The sequence below is a fragment of the Canis lupus genome, chromosome 17, assembly GCF_003254725.2.
Source record: "Canis lupus dingo isolate Sandy chromosome 17, ASM325472v2, whole genome shotgun sequence".
Lineage (NCBI taxonomy): Eukaryota > Metazoa > Chordata > Mammalia > Carnivora > Canidae > Canis > Canis lupus.
In genome coordinates, this window is record NC_064259.1 from 33,611,515 (window position 1) to 33,623,834 (window position 12,320).

Genomic DNA, 12,320 nt, shown 5'->3' on the forward strand with positions numbered 1-12,320 from the left:
TGCATGCTCCACCGACCAAGCCAGCCAAACACCCCTCAATTCACCTTTCTTAATTAAGATTATGGCAAATGGAATTTTTGAACCACAATTGAGTCCTCAAAACTAAATTTTGCAACATTAGAATGCCAAAATTCTACAAATATCTCAAGAGTAGTTACCCTAAATATAAAAACCATCATACAAAGATTCTATCCGTGTTCAGCCGTGAACAGCTGTTTCCCATTATGAAACTAAATAAAACTATTGCTCTCAGTTAAAGGATTCAAGGCTGAATTCTATACAGCACATCGCAATGTGAAACGCAAGACCTGACATTGACATGTTGGGGCAAAAGAAAAAGTGTCATATTTCTGGTTATATAGCAAAGGAGTAATGAGTTATGAAAGAAAAATAATAATAATTAAATATTTCTTTTTTAATGTTATATTTTTCAATTCTGAATGTAATATATAATCTCTAATACCTGCATGTTTGTATTATGTTATGTGCTTATGCAACGTTCAAATAAAAATGAAAGAAAGCTTGATTACATTTCTAGCAGCTGATTTTTCTTCAACTCAGCCCACTTTACTCCTCTTTGTTGCATTTCTGAATTCTATAGAAATCTAAGTTTGCAACCTCTAGTGTACACCATATATTATGTATTATTTTTATTTCAATACATGCTCACTAGTTTAATGGTGAAAATGCGGAAAATTCAAAATAGAAAACTAAGCCCACTTATTACCTTGAGAGTGCTTATCAAAACAAAAACAAAACCATGCATTATACAAAATACATATTTTAATAACAATAGAATCACACCACACATAAAGTTTTATCAATTTTCCATATTTTTAAGTGTTCTACAAGTAAGATTTTAATGGCTGTGTATTATTGTATGCTTGTAATATAACTCAACATATTTGCTGTTATTGCATATTTAATTCATTTCCCATTTAGAAAGCATTGGTCTTGATACCAATTCTGTTTCCATCTTTTTCTTAAACATAGCTATGCTTTTACTCATCGTGTCTTAAACCTACTACCTCAGTTTCCATTCGTAGTTTCCAATAAAGGCTAGAATTAGATCAAATTAGAATTTTGTAGTCCTCTGAGGAAGCTAAAAGTATAGCTTAAATTGTGAATTCTTCTTCACAATGTCAGAGCCCAACAACCTCTGACATTTCCATTAATCCTAAGCTGCATTTTTCTGGACACTTAGTTATTATTATTATTATTATTATTATTAATTATTATCTCAGAGGGCAACAGTTTTGTATGATGAGGGGGTCTCTGGTTGGTTCATTTGCTTATATAGACTCCCTTGAAAGAGCCAGAGCTATCCCAGAAAGATAAAATTCAAGCTCTCCAAGTCAATGATGCCTAAATATGGTGAGAGACAGCATCTCTCTGAGATTAGGACCAACAGCCAGCTGCCAGCCAGCCAGCCCAGATAGCAACGCTATTTTTACCTTCTTAGGCTTGTGTCACTTGACTGCCCTTGCCACCAACCCTACTCCTACCACTATTTGTATTCATTACAAATGTCCAAAAATCTCACACCTCTTAGTCCTACAAGAAATATAGGAGCCAATAGGATGCCTCCAATCTAATCAGGGAAGCACTCCTGCCAATAAGGAAGCCCTGCTTAATTATGAAATCATCATCACATCCTTGGGAATCTCTAGTTTGTACAACGCGACTCCACCATCAGGAAGCCTCTGGCTTGATAAAAGAAACCCAGCTTGCTGCCATGATGAAAGTTTTCCCAGAGTACCTGGCTGGCTTAGTCCTGTGGGGCATATGACTCTTGATCTTGGGACCATGAGTTTGAGACCTATGTTGAGTGTAGAACTTACTTTAAAAAAAAAGTTTCCCAGAAAATGTGCTGATGGCATTGAGTGGGCAGTAAAAATAACCAAGAACTTGCAAAGCTGGAAAAAAGACCTTGAGATCACCTGCTTGGGCTGGAGCTCCAAGACTGCAGAGCAGAGACAAGCTAAGAAGAGTCTATCTTTTGCAGCTGGACAAAGGACATCATGAGCTGACCAGAAAAACAGTCTATAGAGTAACTATCTTTGATAGAAATAATAAAGATATAAACTGAACAGCCTAAGTTTTTAAGTAAAAGAAGAATCAAGATTTTCTGGCAAAAGATTGCAGGTGAGCACATGCATTCACTTTCTCTCTTCTGTGAGACCCCATGAAAACTAATTTTTTAAATTATAAACCCTGAATACAGGACAAAAATGAGAGGAGTCCTTTAGCAGAGGAAAAATTTCAGCCCATTTCTGGAAATATTAATGCCAATAAAGAAGAGCTGATGAAGCAAAGGAAGTGGCTTGGGAAGGGTCAAGACTTGGAAACATCAGACAAGGTGGGTGATAAAAGTGTAAAGTGAGCATGTAACTTAAAATCTGTATACAGAATGGTGACTGACACTGGGCTGACAGAATGGACTGCAACCAAGGCCAGAGAGAGAAGGGAGATGTGTGTGTATATAGGGTTGGGGGTGGAGAACAGAGGAGAGAACAGTGGAGGAGAACTCTTCTCTAGGGAACTTTTGTCTAGGAGAACAGAAGTAGCAAGGCTTGTTGATGATACCTCAGAGCAAAGAAAGCAAAGAAATCATAGCATTTCAGAAAGCACCCACCCGAGCCTCCATTCTCACTCCAACCAAAGCCTCCCAGTGGCCCCAGGCATACTGCTTAGTCCCTCATCTCCCCATATAAATGACAGCCAGGGATTTCCCAGATACTGAGAAAAGCTTGCAACATGAAAGAAAATTATAGAAAGCTTGATCCTCATCCATCATAACCAGAAGTCAAAAGATAACGTCTGAAGTTGATAACTCAAGGAAGAATGATATAAGCGTATTATTTAGAACTAAAAACAGGAACAGATAAAAAGAGTTTTCTCAATAGCAGGACAGGAGATAGGGGAGTGAAGTGGGATAGGCATCTATTGTTTTTTATCATAAGCCCTTTGATAATATTTGGTTAGGGTGAAGTTTTTTTAACTTTTAAAATATTTTTAAGAAAAGGTCACATTGTGAAGTTATTGCCATAAAAGGAATCATCAAAATAATTCATTGCTATGTAACTTAACTTTGTGTTCCTAGAGTTCTCATTTTTGTTCCTGAATTTATTTTAAGTAACCAATGCAAATGGAGATTCTCCAGCAGTTATTTTGTACATGTCCATATCAGGTAGTAAGTACTTAATGCTTCAGGGAATTGTTATAAAGAAGGAACCAGATTATATTACCCCTAAGGAATTTAATGGAGGGTTTTCTTTTTTGTTTCACAATTAAGTCAAGGAGAAAAAAGAAATTAAGACCTAAAGGATGAAGTCAGAGTCCTCCACCACCCCCAATACTTCTTGAGCACATACTATGTGCCAGGCAAAGTCCTAGATGATGGATATGCCATAGTGACTGGACAGACAAGGTACTGTCCTAGAACTAACATTCTAGTCAGAGATGGGAGACAAACTATAGATAAAAAGAAACAAATAAATAAATGGAGGTATCATTAGATGCTGTCAAGAAACATGCAGAGAATTCAAATGGTTTGATGATAGAAAGTGGTTCATTAGCTACCTTAGTGTAGATGATCAAGATGACATGATCCCTATTTGAGGGATGACATTTAAGCTGACATCAAAATAAAAAGCCTTGTAAAGCCTGGGGGGTGGGAGAAAGGGGGAAAACATTCCAAGCAGAAAAGCTCTAAGTGGGAAAGGGATAGAGCTTTAACATGGCATATGTATATATTCAAGAACAGAGAGAAGACCATTCTGGCTGAACTTAGTAGGTAAGAGCAATGAGAAGATAGTAACAGGATGATGTAGGAAATGCGAGGACCAGATCATGTTGCATTTGTAAGTCATAGTAAGGAACTCGGATGTTATTATAATCATAACATTGTGTAAGGAGAGCCTTAAGCAAAAGAGAGATCTGATCCAGGTTCTCAAACCACTTCCTACACAATCTGCACAGCCTGCCCACAGAATAGTGAGAAAGAACCGTTTTTTTAATGTTTAAGTCAGTACCCTTTGGGAATGGTTTGTTACACAGCAAAAGCTAACTGGTTACAAGAATACAGAAAAATCAATTTACCTCTCACCAAGAAAAGACTCTCAAATCACATACTTCAGGCTCAGGGCTGTCTCCCTCTCCTCAATAACTTCTGAAAAGTATCCATCTTTTTCTGCCTAACATGTCATACATCTATTGATTCCCCCTTTGGACCCTCACCTATCCTAGGGGAAGAAAAGTTAATGGCCCTGGTCAAGATAAGAGCTGGCCCTGTCAGAGGTGTGTACGAAGGGATCTGATTGGGTGACAATGGAACCCAAGTTAAGCATGTGGTGACAAAGTCTGAGTAGCTGCATTGCAAATACAGGGTGGGACTGACAAGAGTGTAACTCAGAAGACAGCAGGGAAGAAATCTCCCCAAGCAGCTCTGCTCTGAACTCTGCCCTATCCAAGAACTCTTTACCCAGCCAAGAGATCCGCAACCCAGTGGAGAGTCCATGGACTCAGTAAGAAAGAGTTTACAGCTTCCTTCCTCAAAAGTCTCCAAGATAAACAGAATAAACACCAGTTGGTCTCAGCTGGTCGCACGTTGGCCTGCCTGGAAGAGGGGGATGCCAGAGATAGCTTCTTGAGGTTGCTTCCAGCCCTGCATTTCTAGGAAATAGACAATTATGAACAACATGGATTTTATTATCGTGACATCTCTAAGGTCTCTGCATAAAGCCTATATTTAAAAATATAAACATGTAAGTGAAAAAAAAATGTCAGGGGAATAAATATTTGTCTTAAAAGAGACCATCTGTTTCAAATTTTTATTTAAAAAAAAACGCAACATGTGTTTTATTTTAAATTTGTATGTGTGTTGTTATCCTTGGGTTAAGTATTAGGTAAATAGACAGAAGCATTGAGAATCCATTTTCCAGCAAATTTTGGTTAGAAATCCTTGCACACGTGATGCAGGAGATAATTTGGGGGCTAATTGGAGCTTTGTGGGCAGCCAACCCTTTGCAGCCCTCTCCCCCACTCAGTCCCTGTGTGATGGGGATGAGGGTTTCTCTGGCACTGCTGTTTGTTTTGGACAAGATGACATTTTACACCTCAGCCGACACAACACATTGCAGGCGCTCCAGGACAGCCAGCTTCCAAATGTGGGTGCGGCCAGCACAGCAGAACCACAGGGCTCACTTTTGTTTGGGCCCCAGATGCAGCCTCAAATCTCAGTCAACTTGGATGCAAATCCTTTTCAGTGGCTGTAACCAGGCTGGCTGGTGTGAGGGCGGAATGGCGAGGAAAGACAACTATGAAGTGGTCTTGCTGGACAAATGGGGGAAAACATGAAAGAAGTCATTTTGGAAAGGGGATACAATATAGAATTGTGAAGTAGTGTGGTATGCTTTGGAAAATGGCATTAATTTGGAGTGCCTGGAGATGAAACTGGAGTGGTGGCTGGAAACCGTGAACACCTGTTCGGAGCTGCTCCTTCCCCTATTCACTGCGGGTGATTCTGGTGGAGGGGGCTGCCAAGCTCTCCACTCAGAACACACCATTTCCCCCTGGACACAGCCATTGGTGGAAGAGTGTTCATGTTACCCAATTAGGTCCAAAAAGAGTCCTTTTCAGGGGGACTTCTAGAGATCCGTGAGAAAGAGCGCTTGCCTCCTAAGATGATGGGCTGAAAGGAAGCAAGGCATCTTTCTCATTTCTATCATGTGGAGAGTTCCTGCTCTTGAATTAAGGCCAGCATAGAAAAGCAAAGAGGAGAGAGGGAAAGTTGATTGACCTTATTTCAGTTCCTGGATCCAACTACACCTAATCAGGTTGTTTCCATTTTTACCAGAATTGGTCAGAGTTGGGTTTCTGTCTCCTGCAACTAAGAAATTTTTGGCTAATACAGTTGGAATCAGAAGCAAAAATTAAACTGGCAACAAGAAGCAGACAACCCTGCCTGATATAGGCAAGAGTCCAGTGGCCCCCTATGGTAGAGAGAGTTAGCTGCCCACCAAAACATATGCTCCCACTCCATTATATAGGGTTTTTACTGGGAACTGGATGCCCAGCCAAGAATTACATTTCCCAGCATCTGCTCCTGCCTTGTATCTGGACATGGTATCCGAGGCCCAGAGGGACGATAGCACCACAAGACAGAAAGAGTGTGTATCCCTGACACATCACACTGAGAACAGCCACCACCAAAAAGGTGCACAGACAGCTAATGTCAGCCAGAAATAAATTTCTACTGAGTTTGAGCCATTAAGTCATTTGGGATCTTATTGTTTACAGCAGCTCTGGTTCCCCTAATTAATACACCCCCTTCAACATTCTGGAAGTTGCTTGCAGTCCTCAAAGTCTGCACCTCACTCCTTTACTCTCTAGTGTCAGAATTACTCAGATCAGCGATTACTGCTGGTGAAATCTGTCACCACAGCATCTGTCAGTTTCATGCATTTACAGAGCACCTCCTATGTGCCAGGCTGCATACTAGCTATTCAGGGTTACAAAGGTGAATTAGATGTGCCATATTTCATGGACTCTAAGTCACCATTGGTTGTGAGATATATCATTATTTTATGTACCACTAAAAAAAATTAGTACCACAGAGAAGATATATTGCCAATTAAACTACGACATGTCATCAAAAGCTATTCTAATTTCAGAAATGTAATTGAGTGGAGGGGAGTACATCTTAAAACTAATGAAATGCAGTATTTCTCACCTTCAGGAAGCAGAGATCTTATAGGGGAGGCAGATAAGAAAATATATATGTACCATGTGATACAAAAGCATTAACAGGTATGTGAACGGTTCAGCTGGAACCCTGAGAAGTAGTTGACATAGCCATAGAACTGGGGAAATCTTCACAAAGATGACATTTGAGCTGAATCTTGAAAGAAGGAGAATGGAAGTGAATGCCAGGAGAGATTCTCCCCAGGGCCAGCAGGGCTAACAGGTCTTCTAGACGCCTTCTCCAAGGCTTTAGAGGGGCTTTCATGATTCTCCGGAGACTACAATGGTTTAGCAGAATCTCAAAATACTGTAGCAGTAAATTCCAATCTGACAGCTTTATTTTCTGGATAAATGGAGGTTAATCCCTTAGGTGCCAAGGCATAATTTTAACTGGATATTTTTAGTGGAAATCCTTCCAAAATGCACCATAGTAAACCCTTGGCATCTGCAAGGGGTACCTCAAGGGGTCTTGGTGAATCTCCAAATTCATGAATACAGCTAAGCCTAGACAGACTCCTGGCCGCTCAAGAATCACATTTACATGAAAAGCCACAGGTATCCAGTGTGCAGCCTGGCACCACACATCACCCTCCCTTGCACTGACTCTACAGTTTTCCTCTTGCTTGATGAGCAATTATATGTAACTGGTACATTGACTACGCATGACTTATGATGTAATCAAAGCACAATTTTATTTTCGTTTCCCATTATCCCTTTAAACCTGATTCCATGTGGGTAGTCTTCCTCTACCGCTGAATAAAAACTCCTGTTGGTCCATGGCTTTTTAGTTCAGTCTTGGACGATTGACACACAAAGTCACTTAAAACGACAGATACAGTCCCAATTCAGTAACTCGAATGTCCATTTCTATTTAATAATTAAACTTAAGAACATGTCTTCCTCCCTCTCCATTGTTCCACTTGGCTTTAGGCTAGAAGCTGTCTTGGGAAGGGAGGGAATGGATGGTGTCTCTATCTGCTTTGTGTGTCTTTTACACACACACATACACACACACGCACACAGTGGGGAAGGAGTCAGAGCACTGCAACAGCTCTCTCCAGAGAAATCTCCTTTTTGATCTATTCCCCCTCTTCAGTGCCACAACCATTTCATATTCTCAAGATGGATAAGATGGTGTCAACAGTTCTGTTTGCTTCGTACGTTCTGCTGGGTAATGAGCTAACTCTGTAATTTCACATCTATTGTTCCTTGATGTCTCTGTCTAATTTTAATTTTTAACACCCTATAGGATATATTGTTATGGACTTAAAATTTGTGTTTTCCGTCCAAAATTCATAGTTTGAAGCCCTAACTTCCAACATAATGGTATTTGGAGATGAGGCCTTTGAGAGGTAATTAGGGTTCATGAGGTTATGAGGGCCCCACCTTCATGGGATTAGTGGCTTTATAAGAAGAGGAAAATCTAGGGCAGCCCAGGTGGCTCAGTGGTTTAGTGCCACCTTCAGCCCAGAGCCTGATCCTAGAGACCTGGGATCGAGTCCCACATCAGGCTCCCTGCATGGAGCCTGCTTCTCCCTCTGCCTGCATCTCTGCCTTTCTCTCTCTCTCTCTCTCTCTCTCTCTCTCTCTCTGTGTGTCTCATGAATAAATAAATAAAATCTTAAAAAAAAAAAAAAAGAAGAAGAGGAAGATCTCTTCTCTTCTCTCTCCTCCCCCTTTCTCACTCTTTCCCTCCCCCATCCCTCTTCCACAACTCCACTCTGCTATGAGAGGACACAGCAAGAAGGTAGCTGTCTGCAAGTCTGGAAGAGAGTTCTAACCAGAATCCAACCACCTGGCACCCTGATCACAGGTTCCAGCCTTCAGAACTGTGAGAAAACAAGTCCCTGTTGTTTAAGCCACCTTGCCTATGCTGTTTTGTTATGGAAGTCCCAGCTGACTAATACAATTACTAATCAGAGAACTTACTGAAATAGTTTTACTGACTGCTTTCTCTAGTTTCTATGCACACACATCAAAGGCACTCAAAAATATTTACAAATAAATGAGTGAAAGTCTAGAAGAATGACAGATTCCCTCACTTCAGATGTCTAAGCCATTGCATAAGATTACATTCCATTCTGTGAGTGATTTTCTTTGTTTTTTAAATGTGCAAGTAATACATGAACAGCATTCTTTTGTGTATGTATACGTGTGTGAAACAACACACAAGTAGACAGAGGAGAAAGTAGACATTCCCCTTCGCCAGCCTCCTCCCCAGCTCATCTAGAGACATACCTATGAAAGATCATTTCAGGTGTTTCTAAATCTTTCCTCATATGATGTTGCAAAATACATCTTTGACATGCCTTTTTGGGCTCACGTGCAAGTGCTTACCTGGCTTAGATGATTTATACACTGCAAGTTTGGCTTGCCTCGGCCACATTGCCGTCCTAAGGGCAGGGTTGACACCCCGCACCACCAAAAGTTGCCCCCACACCCCCAACACAGAATATTTTAAGCCCTTATCAAGTTTTTATCAATCTGATATTAGAAGAAAAACATCCCGTTGTTAACTTTTTACTGCAAATTGCTTTTTCCTATTCTGTGTCTATTTTTCTATGGGGTTGTTTGCCTTTTAATTGTTATTTTATAGAAACTCTATTTTGTGGTTACTAACCCTTTGTCTGTCATATATGTTACAAACACTCTTTCCTAGGCTATCATTTGTCCTTTAATTCTGTTCATGGTGTCTTTTTGTTTTGGACAAAATATTTTATTTTTATGTAGTCAAATATAACAGGTGTCTCCTTTCCAGCATTCTTTGCTATTTCCAAGATAAATAAAATATTCACTTAGATTTTCTTCAAATATTTTGAAAGTTTTTGTTGTTATTATTGTTGTTTGGGATTTTATTTCATTTAGCTCCTTATTCCATCCAGAATGGATTTTTATACATGAGGGGAAAGGGGAGAGCTTTTTTTTTTCCTAAATTTCCAGTGGTCCCAATCTCATTATTGAGTAATCTGGTCATTTTCCCCATCCTTGGCAATGTCACCTTCATTGCTCACTAAATTACTACCTGAGGGCATGTGACATGTGTATGGCTGGTATTCCACTCTAACCTTTCCCAAATATCTCCTTTCCTAAACTTCTTCAGTTCCTTCACTACCATCAGGAGTAGTGGGTTCAAGGGGCAGGGGGATGCCTGGGTGGCTCAGTGGTTGAGCGTCTGCCTTCAGCTCAGGTCCTGATCCTGGGGTTCTAGGATCAAGTCCCACATCGGGCCCCCTGCGGGGATTCTGCTTCTTCCTCTGCTTCTCTCTGTGTGTCTCTCATGAATAAACAAAGTCTTTAAGAAAAAAAGGGAGTGGGCTTTGGGGGTGGAGCTGTTTCTCATGTATACACATACATTGAAGATTTCACTTCCATGATGGAAAACAGAATACAAATGCTTGAGACCATTAGTAAGAGGCTCCTTCCCCACCCCAGGTGTGCTCTGTGGACACATCAAATGTGTATTTCAGCAAATACCAAATTCTTACACATTAGGGAGCATGAAAGCTTCAGATGCACCTATTGCGTCCCAGATCACTTTCACACTCCGTCCCTAGAGCAAATTAGATTATATGCCACTGTTGTTGACCTGGAGTGGACACCAGCCTAGGCTGCTACTTAGGATGTAGACTGTTGATACTGATCTAGGACACCTCTGAATGGTGGGGATGATAGTCCATGGCAGTGGAATTCTGTTTCTGGATGTAAAAAGTATGCAGACATGTCTTAGAGGGATGTGTTCTAGAATCATCTCTCTCCAGCTTATTTCCTAGACATATCCTGGATATCCAAGATGCCAATCCCAAACTCCTCTGCTACCATGCAGAACAATAAGAGGCATTCTTGTAATGTAGATGATGTTTCATTGTCTCAGATTAGAGGTGCCCTGAAAATAAATTTGCCATACAAGGCAATTATTTCCAGAAAGTCCTCAGATCAACTGTCATAAAACTAAACATGTTATCTCTGAGAAGCAGTCCACATTTTAACTGATTCATAAATAACAATCCAGTACAAGTTACTTCATTTAGTTACCTTGGCACTAACGTAGCGTTTGTCTTGGATAGGGTCCTGACAGTAGCACTGCCCAAAGCCAGGCATGCTCTGGTGTTTTGCCAACATTTTATTTGGCTGTGGCAAGAGTCTGGTTATACCAGTCTTAAACATTCTTAGCCACGGGCACTCCTTCAGCTGTGCTAAATGAGGTAGGCCTTGGGGACCCCTTTTGCCCATCCATTTATGCACTAGAATGGGCTCAAGGCAACTTCAGAACAGAGTCCTGGTCTTGCTGGTGGGCAGTGACAGGAGGGCTCAGTTTTCCAAAGGGATGCCAACCTCCCCCATACTCAACTCTCAAGTTAAGACATGTGGAGCGATACTCAGTACAACAAAGAGGGCTGCCCTCAAGGTCCAGCTGGGAAGTACAGTTTGAAAGCCCCAACACTGAATATTTATTTAAAAATCCTACTGAGAAAAAACACTATCCAGAGAGGATTGCTTGAAGGATAAGCAGTTCATCCATGCTTCCAGATTTTCTAACACCAATCCCGGGATCCCTCCAGAGCAGCCACAACACAGATACCTGGAGTACATCACATTGGCCCCAATAGAATTGTTTTTGCTGACCTGTTCTTGGTGTGATGCCATCAGCATTTTTTAATGTAATTACAAGAAACGGTCCCATGAAAAGCACCATTATACCTGGGGTAACAAGGCTGCTGAAGACATTGTTCATTACATCACACGGGTGTTTTCGTTATTAAGTATCCTCAGGGGTAATTCCGTCTGAATTTGTACTAAAAATAGTGTTTCTTCCAAGCAATTGGTTCACTTGTATGTGGCATGATTTTCTAGAGGGTGCTGTGAGGGACACCAGGCCAAGAGGCAGTTAACTGATGTTCCAGGAAAAAGGGACACCATAGTTCAAAAAAACAAAAAAAACAAAAACAAAAAAACAACAACAACAAAAAAAACAAATCTCGAGGCCCAAACTAGTTGTTTCGTCTTTACCACAGAACTTCTCTGAGTCCCTAATATGCTAACGTGCTGTCTATAATGTTACAAAGCATGACATTTACTTGGTGACTGAGATGATCATAATAACAGGCCACAGTCTTTGGGTCGGGCTCTGACCATAGAAGTCAATATCGTTACTTATATGCCAAAATTACCTTCCCTTACCCACCCTGAGACTCTGACTCACACTGCCCAGCACCTTTCAGCCTGGCTAGAGGCTCTGAAGTGTGACACGATGACTCTCAGATCTTGTCTCTTGCTCTCTCTCTCCCTCTACCTCTCCCCAACCTGACTGTAACCCAACACAGGCACTCATGCTCAGGAGAACCATCTGAGTCTTCAGACACTCCACTGCTGACCCATGGGGTGGCTGTTCCTCTGAATTCTCACAGATTGGCTCAGGTCCCATTTCACAGGCTGTCTGCTCCTGCCCCAGCCTCCGCTGCTCCAGCTTGTCAGGGTCTCTTATTTCTTTCTTTTCTCTTGCGTCACCTGGTTATTTCTGGAAGATTTGGCAAGACTTGGAGGGAAAATGCTGACATTTTATAGACATCACTACATAA

At 41.0% G+C, this 12,320-nt stretch overlaps 1 long non-coding RNA gene across 1 annotated transcript; it reads left to right on the plus strand.

Annotated features, from left to right (window-relative positions):
• The first annotated feature begins 1,454 nt into the window (after positions 1-1,454).
• On the plus strand, positions 1,455-4,815 carry LOC112664465 (uncharacterized). Its single transcript, XR_003139732.3, has 3 exons — positions 1,455-2,145; positions 2,225-2,359; positions 4,249-4,815. It is a non-coding gene; the product is annotated as an uncharacterized LOC112664465 (long non-coding RNA).
• Positions 4,816-12,320: the final 7,505 nt, after the last annotated feature.